Below are 8,175 nucleotides of genomic sequence, written 5' to 3'. Positions count from 1 at the left end.
CGAATCGTCACCAAGATCGTGGTGTTTGGTAACTATCGGTGTCAAAAGTCTGATGCTTCTGGTCTTGGAATTTCCTCTCGAATAACAGTTTAGCGGTGTTCACCAGTCGAATATAAGATTTTGGAGGTCGAATATAGAATTTTGAACGTCGAATATAGGATGTTGGACGTCGAATATAAGATTTTGGACGTCGAATATAGGATTTCAAACGTCAAATATAGAATTTTGGACGTCGAATACTCGGTTCACCTGCTTCGGAAGAGCAGAACAATAAATCGCCACATTAATTAAACGCCGCGTCGCCAACTTCCAGTCGTTATGAAATAGAGATTTGAACAACCTTGGATTCGCTACACGCAAAGCTTGTAAAGTCACTTTAATCATGATTTTGTACCAAGTTAAAAAGCTAGTAAAAGGATAAAACGACATCTTGGTTGTGAAAAGTTATTATTATATTTTTTTTTATTCCTCCGCGCAATTTTTGAAGCGACTTCTGGCTGATTCGAGCAAGTCAGTATGCCGTATTTTACGGACCACAAGGCGCACACAAAGTCCTTTTATGAATCAGTTACACAAATGTATGGAGCAGCTAAAGCTACACTCAACACCAGTGCTGGTACCGGCTGCGCCTTTTAACTTAGTGCGAATTATGTACAGAGAAATCCTCAGCCCATGCATTTAATGACGGTGCCCCATAACCCCGTTACCCACCCCCGGTTCGCCATATATCAATGTAGAGTAATCAGTAATCAGTAGTTTATTTTCTCACCATACTAAATGCACACTTGATATACAAATTGCAATAAATAAATAAAAGGCATTTCAGAGTAGCAGATGTCACATGAACTTGTTCGGCGTTACGTGAGTTGATTTCATAGATGGGCAAGCGATTTGAGTCGCATATGTCTGTTCCGTTGATCACAATATTCCATGGCCATGTGTTAGTGCGATGAACTTATGTTTGTGCCACAGTTGAACTAGGATAAATAAGTTAGATTGGCTTCCAAATGGATGTATAGACCTTTGGTCCAAGCCTGGCACTAGATAACATTTATCAAATATGTAGGTATGGTATAGCATATGACGCTGAGAACCTGATCATCAAAACTTCCTGTGCAATTCCAGCTACAGATCGTTCAACTTAATTTTCTTTGTATTGTTCATAGGTGACGCCATGATTTCAAAGTATCGCATTTCCAAAACACAATCGTGATTATACGATATCATTATCGTTTAAAAAATCGCGAAAGTTCACATCAATCCTTTACTTTCTGTGCAAACAGCCCATTACCACTAAATATATCACTGATATTCTGATTATAATTTTAATCAAAGCCTTCATTATATTTTCAAAAATTGACATATCACACGTAGTCGAAATGCATTGAAATACCGCGATTCAGGGACTAAAACGAGTTGGATTTTGCTACTATGAAAATTTGCAAGGTTTACGCTTTATCATGTGATTTGTCAAGAGTCGGAATTTCACTGACGATAAAATTACTTAAAAATTTTAATAAATTGAAAAAAACATTAATTTTACCTTCCATACATGGCACTTATTTACGGCGATTGCTCTGAATAAGGCCTTACATCAACTACCGCTGATAGGTAACGGCTACTAGTATTCGGGACTTATTCCCAAGTATGTGAACCAAGATGGCGGACACCGGAACGTAGTATGTGTACCAGGCTACGGTTTGGCCATGATTTTATTCCAATTTTCCTTGTTTCAGTTCTATTACAAGTTTGTGGACTAGACAAGTGACTCTCTTGTAGAATTTGTACTTAAAATTATGGCCTAACCTTAACCTGGTATACATACTAGGTTTCAATGTCCGCCATCTTGGTTCACATACTTCGGGAATAACTTATTGGGTGCATTGGGGGTAAACCTAGTAATATAAGTAGAGCTAAAGAGGTAATAAGCGCTAGTATAGAGTGATATAGTGGCACTCGAGTAAGATTCCCCCTTGTAATTCCCACACATGGTAGATTTCCCACAAAAATATTGTTCGCGTGTGTTTCATCCGGGCTACTTGAGTCTGTTATATAGTTTTTATGGATATGAATTTCCGTTAAAAATATCGTTAAAATTACGTCATAATAATCCAGATTGTTACATTGTGCTTAAATAAACGTTAGCTTATATATATTATAAACTTAATATATATTATACTAAGCTTGTCCGGGTCTTTCGCGTCTAACAAAGCCCTGTGCAAGCAGCCATTGATATCTACTAATAATGTTTTAGAGAAGGGGGGTGTTCCCAAATTTAGGGGGTGGTTGAAGTTTCGTTATTAGTGTTAAAACTATTTGTAACTTTTAAATATGGATTATGTATTTGACTGATGATTTAAACCGTCATATGAGACACTTTCAGAATATTCAAATACATTTTTATTTACCTTAAGAATTATAGTATGGCGTCACACCTATAAATTAGGGTAAGTTTGAAATTTTAGGAGGGGAATGTTCGCCACTTATATGGGAATTTTAGAGAAATCCCTGCACTCCATCAGACATTGAACAGCTGGTTGCCAATAAGTAAAGACAGACGTCACATTGAATATATATAATAAATAATTTTTATTTCCTTTTTCCAATAAATGAGCATTATTGGTGGTACTATCTTGGTTCACATTCGGGAATAACTTATTGGGTGCATTGGGGGTAAACCTAGTAATCTAAGTAAAGTGCTGGAAAGTTACGAACCGCTGCTATAAAGTGATATAGTGGGACTCGAGATATATTCTCCCGTGTAATTCCTTCACAAAGTAGATTTCACAAAAAAAATATTGTTCGTGTGTGTACAATACGTCATTCAATCGAATTTCAAATCGGGGTACCAAATGACGCTGCAATATATCTGACATTATAACATATTTTTAGGTTTAGGCTGTTGATGGGCGCCAGATGCTTCCATGCAGTCACTTCTTTGCTCCTTTTTTTATTGGCCTTAGCTGCTGCTTTGGTTTCTTTCACATTCCCGGTCGTGTCTGTCTAAATTACGACTATAGTTTTTATAGATATAAATTTCCGTCGAAAATATCAATAAAAACTACGTCATATTAATCCCATTGGTCACATTGTGCTCATTAAATAAACGTTAGCCTAGCTCAGTGGTTCCCAAGCATCGTTATGGGGCACATCAGTGTGCCGCGGAATGATTATTGGTGTGTGGCGAAGAGATTTGATTTTTGAATTTATTTCTAGTGATTCCAATGGAAAGTTAGCATATGGACATGCAGACGCGCATTTTCATTTAAAACTTAGATGAGAAAGTAGATGAGAGTGAATCAAGTGTGTGTGCGCGCGCAAGACAATCCACACCGAACCGTGGGGTGGAGACTTTTCATAATTTTTGGATGGGGGGTGGGGCGAACTTGAAATAATAACCGAGAAACACCGCGCCGTGTATCGTTGCGTAGAATTGACGATTATTCCATATTTCGAACACAAAAACGGTCATCTTTATTACATGTGATAATAAGAAGGGTATAACGTGGAACGGGGAAAATAAAACAAAACCGAAGCACGTGATCAACATTGCGTTGGAAGACCGCGTATTACCCGTGCGCCGCGCATCTTTTACAATAACGTGAGATGCTCCGAAGGCGCTCTTGTGTATATTATTGTGAGGAATTACAAAGCCGAAACAACACGTGTTTAAATATTGACGAAATTATTGTAAAGCGACCCTTATCTGATCTTCTTTTTTTATTAGTATTTTATATCAAAATGGCTTCAGATTAGAAAATGTTCATGTTTCGTGATAGGTGTGCCGCGAATATTTAAAGTGCTGATTAGTGTATCGCGATATACAAAAGGTTGGGAACCGCTGGGCCGTAGCCGTTGTAATTGAACTTTATTTTATAATATTGAGTTTAAAGGCTCCGGCCCAGTAACCAAGTCTATTATCTGCAGTTGGCCCACTTGGAAAAATTATTGCCCATCTCTGGACGTTAGCCAATCAAATTTAAAATCGGAGTACCGAATCACGTGGCAATATTTGTGACATACCGAATATTTAAAAGTATGGAAAAAAGTTTGTGTGAGAATGAACAAAAAGGTTGCACAATCACCTATATTTCTAGCTCCCGTGTGTGTGATCATTGCCTGATTCATTATTGAGTAATTACCATAAACACTAATTAAACTTTATTCCCACTTTTAGAATCCATGCTCTCAACGCATGATAGCTGTTAACAAAAAAAGTAAAAGCCACAGCTATTTCCGGGTGATTGACGTCGGCACAATGTTTTAGAAGGAACAATGGCCAAGCTGTTGAAGCGTTCGACTTAATATATATTATACTAAGCTTGTTAGGGTCTTTCGCTCCCAACAAGGCCCTGTGCAAGCAGCCATTGATATCTAACGATATTTAACGGGCTATTGTCATTTGGAAGGACTGGGATTATCCAGGGTTGACATTGCCCCCCCCCCCCCCCCAATATATTTCACCATGGTGAAGTGGGGCAAGGAAATTGAATCTGAAAAAGTAATCTGGGATACATTTAAGTCCAAGCTCTAGGTTATCGCACTGCCCATCAGCGTTTGCTTGTAAATTGCCTTGCTTGGAGCGACAAAAATTATTCATTGGCGCATATGGCCCGTGGGTCACAGTTTGCCCACCCTGTTCTATTGCATGAACGTACAAAATACCACTCAGCAGAAGAATCAAGACGAGCGTAATAATACTGGGAATATATCCCGAATTTGCCTCATCAAAACACGCATTGTAGAAACTTTGAAAAAACACGCAACTTTGTTTTTTAAAATTAATTTGTGCGAAATATACGACGCGTTGCACTAAAGAGTTTCATTTGGAATATCTCGCATTGAAATTACTTTTGGTTTTGTCTATCACATTGTCTCATTTATTGACGATTGGTGCATCGTACTGAGCGGAAACGCTTACCATCACATCTCTGATTACCCTTCGTGGGTGCGAGGGGATTGTTGGGTGGTTCACTTAACTGCTGGTTGGTTACAGCTTTCTCCATCATTAAGTCCATGCATATGAAAACAAATAATTGCTGACTAACTAATCTCATATTTTATGTAGACTGGTAACTGGACGATAGGCCGTGGATCGCCATATGCTTAGGCCGTCTTATCGACTTTCTTCTCCTCCGAATTTAATATGAAAATCCCATCTTATGATTTAGCCATCGATGAAATCATGAAAATCGACAACAATGCATTAGGCGTTACCCGAAATCTATTGCCAACATAGTCTGGTTCAGAGCAATCGAGCCGGAATCGGTTCGAAGTTTGACATGAATAATGGAAATATATCCCAAACTTGTGTTATCAAAACAGGTATTGAAGAACTTTAAACAATAAACGTAACATTATTTGCTTAAATTATTTTGTGTAAAATATGGTGCGAAAATAAGATAAAAATCTCCGTGGCAACTCAAAAATAAATCATTTTAAAAGCGTTTTAAAATATGGCTTCAATAAAAAAAATTGAGGAATTCATCTCAAACTTTGGCTGCCCAAAAAAATGACGACATTTTGAATTTTTTTCCTGACAAGATTCGAATAATTTACTATTCGATTCCAAGTGCCCAGCCCTCGTTAGAACCAGACCTGAGGAGTGGGAATTTACTGTAGTCAGTGCCGGAGTCGTATTTTCAATTTTCCGGAGTCGTGAGATGGATTTGAAATTCTGAATTCTTCGTGGTCAAAAATGGAAGTTCCAGAATTTCAGTGGTTATTGTACAAGTCAAATTTCCATTAAGAAGCCAGAAAGCTTTAAGTTTTCCAAGCGCTTCTAACTATCTATTAAAGGAGGCTTGCACACTCTATGTTTTAATGTTAAAATATGAATTTTCGGTGTTCGGGTCTCCCATCCTAAAATCGGGTATTGTGAAGGAGATTTATATTGTTTCTAAATCCAAGTTAATACCAGAAATGCTTGCTTATTAGTTATTATTTGAAAAATTCGTTTATGACAGTAGAAAATGTCTCACGAAAATATGACGCCATAATAGATTCCCGTTTCCCCCGCGCTCAAGCGCTCTGAGAAAACTTTGAAAAATAGGCACCAAAATAGGCTCTAAGCTTGATTTTAGATACACCTAGCATCGCAGTTTGTTATGTAATAAAATCAATAATTTAATTAGGTGTTAGAATTCCCGAGAAATAAATACCAAGCACGTCTTTCAACAAGTAATTTGCAACTGATAGTGACTAATGAAGTTACTTGTTCATCTAGCATATGGCATTGTATGAATGGCTACTTATGTCCTGTTACACAAAAAACATGGGGAAATCACTCGATGTGCCGCGAATATTTAAAGTGCTCATTAGTGTGCCGCTATATATAAAGGGGTAGGAACCGCTGGGCCGTAGCTGTTGTAATTAAACTTTTTTTTTTATAATATTGAGTTCAAAGAGTCCGGCCCAGTAACCAAGTCTATTATCTGCAGGTCGCCCACTCGCCCACTATGATTTAGCCATCAATGAAAACATGAAAATCGACAATAATGCATTAAACGTTACCCGAAATCTATTGCCAACATAGTCTGGTTCAGAGCAATCGAGCCGGAATCGGTTCAAAGTTTAAACATGAATAATGGAAATGTATCCCGAACTTGCGTTATTAAAACAGATGTCGCAGAGATTTAAATAATAATCGTAACCTTATTTGCTTAAATTATTTTGTGTAAAATATGTTGCGAAAATAAGATAAAAATCTCCGTGTAAACTGAAAAAGAAATAATTTGAGAAACGTTTTTAAAATATGGTTTCAATAAAAAAATTGAGGAATTCATGTCGACATTTGGCTGCCCAAAAAGATGACAATTTGAAATTTTTGACTGAATAGATTCGAATAATTTCCTATTCGATTCGGTTTGAATATTTGATTCCAAGAGCCCCGCCCTCGTTAGAACCAGACCTGTGGAGTGGGAATTTACTGTAGTCAGTGCCGGAGTCGTATTTTCAATTTTCCGGAGTCGTGAGATAGATGGATTTGAAATTCTGAATTCTTCGTGGTCAAAAATAGCAGTTCCAGAATTTAAGTGGTTATTGTACAAGTCAAATTTTCATTAAGAAGCCAGGAAGTTTTAAGTTTTCCAAGCGCTTCTAACTATCTATTAAAGGAGGCTTGCACACGCTATGTTTTTATGTTAAAATATGAACTTTCGATGTTCGGGTCTCCCCATCCTAAAATCGGGTATTATGAAGGAGATTTATATTGTTTCTAAATCCAAGTTAATACCAGAAATGCTTGCTTATTAGTTATTATTTGAAAAATTCATTTATGACAGTAGAATATGTCTCACGAAAATATGCTGAACTCCTATATGACGCCATAGTAGATTTCCCGTTACGTATAATACAAGATATGACATTGTATCATGACAACGCACTTTTTAAATTTTTTAAATGGCAGCCCTTCGCGGAGTCGGAGGCCAATAGTGCCAACTAGCGGTGATAGATATCAGTGGCTGACTGTAATCGAAAGATGTTTATAGCCGTAATAAAAATCGATATCAATGATTTTTTTATCTTCGGGGAGAGAAAAGCCGACAAGTTGGTCATAATCAACCATTTCTTTTGTAATGTCGTTTACGCCGTAAACAAAGATGACAATTTTCAATTGTGTACATACGTATTGTGACGCATCATAGGATTTCTACAAATGTATTATGATGTAACATGAGACGTCTTGTTTCACAGTATACGAACGATACAATGATATGCGAGTATTAGAAGCCAGAGATCATGCTTGGGTCGGGCCCTATTATATTATATATACGCTTTGGGTCGGGCATGTCTAAGTTGTATGTATAACGTATAAGTAGCCTATCTTTGTTAGATTGCAACATAGTTAACTCAGCTTTCCTAGAAGTAAAATCAGGAGAATAATTCAGTATAGAGAAGTTCCAGGACAGTGGTAAGAAGTCGGGTGTAGTGTGCTAACATCATAACAGGACTCGGGACCTTGCTTTGAGCAAACTTACAACTCTTCTATCAGTACGGTACTCTTTTCCACCCCTTGTTAAGGGCTCTAGTCCTTGCTTTGAGCAAATTTGAGGTGGTGGGCATGGAACTTGAACCAGACATTTGTAACCTGAGACGCCAACAGGAACAGGTCTGAAATTTCTGATTGCCAAGTTAGAACGCAACAGTCAGCGGGTACTAGAGCTAAGATCTCTG

The sequence above is a fragment of the Styela clava genome, chromosome 11 (genome assembly GCF_964204865.1).
Source record: "Styela clava chromosome 11, kaStyClav1.hap1.2, whole genome shotgun sequence".
In the NCBI taxonomy this organism is placed as follows: domain Eukaryota; kingdom Metazoa; phylum Chordata; class Ascidiacea; order Stolidobranchia; family Styelidae; genus Styela; species Styela clava.
Note: the sequence above shows the minus strand (reverse complement) of the source record.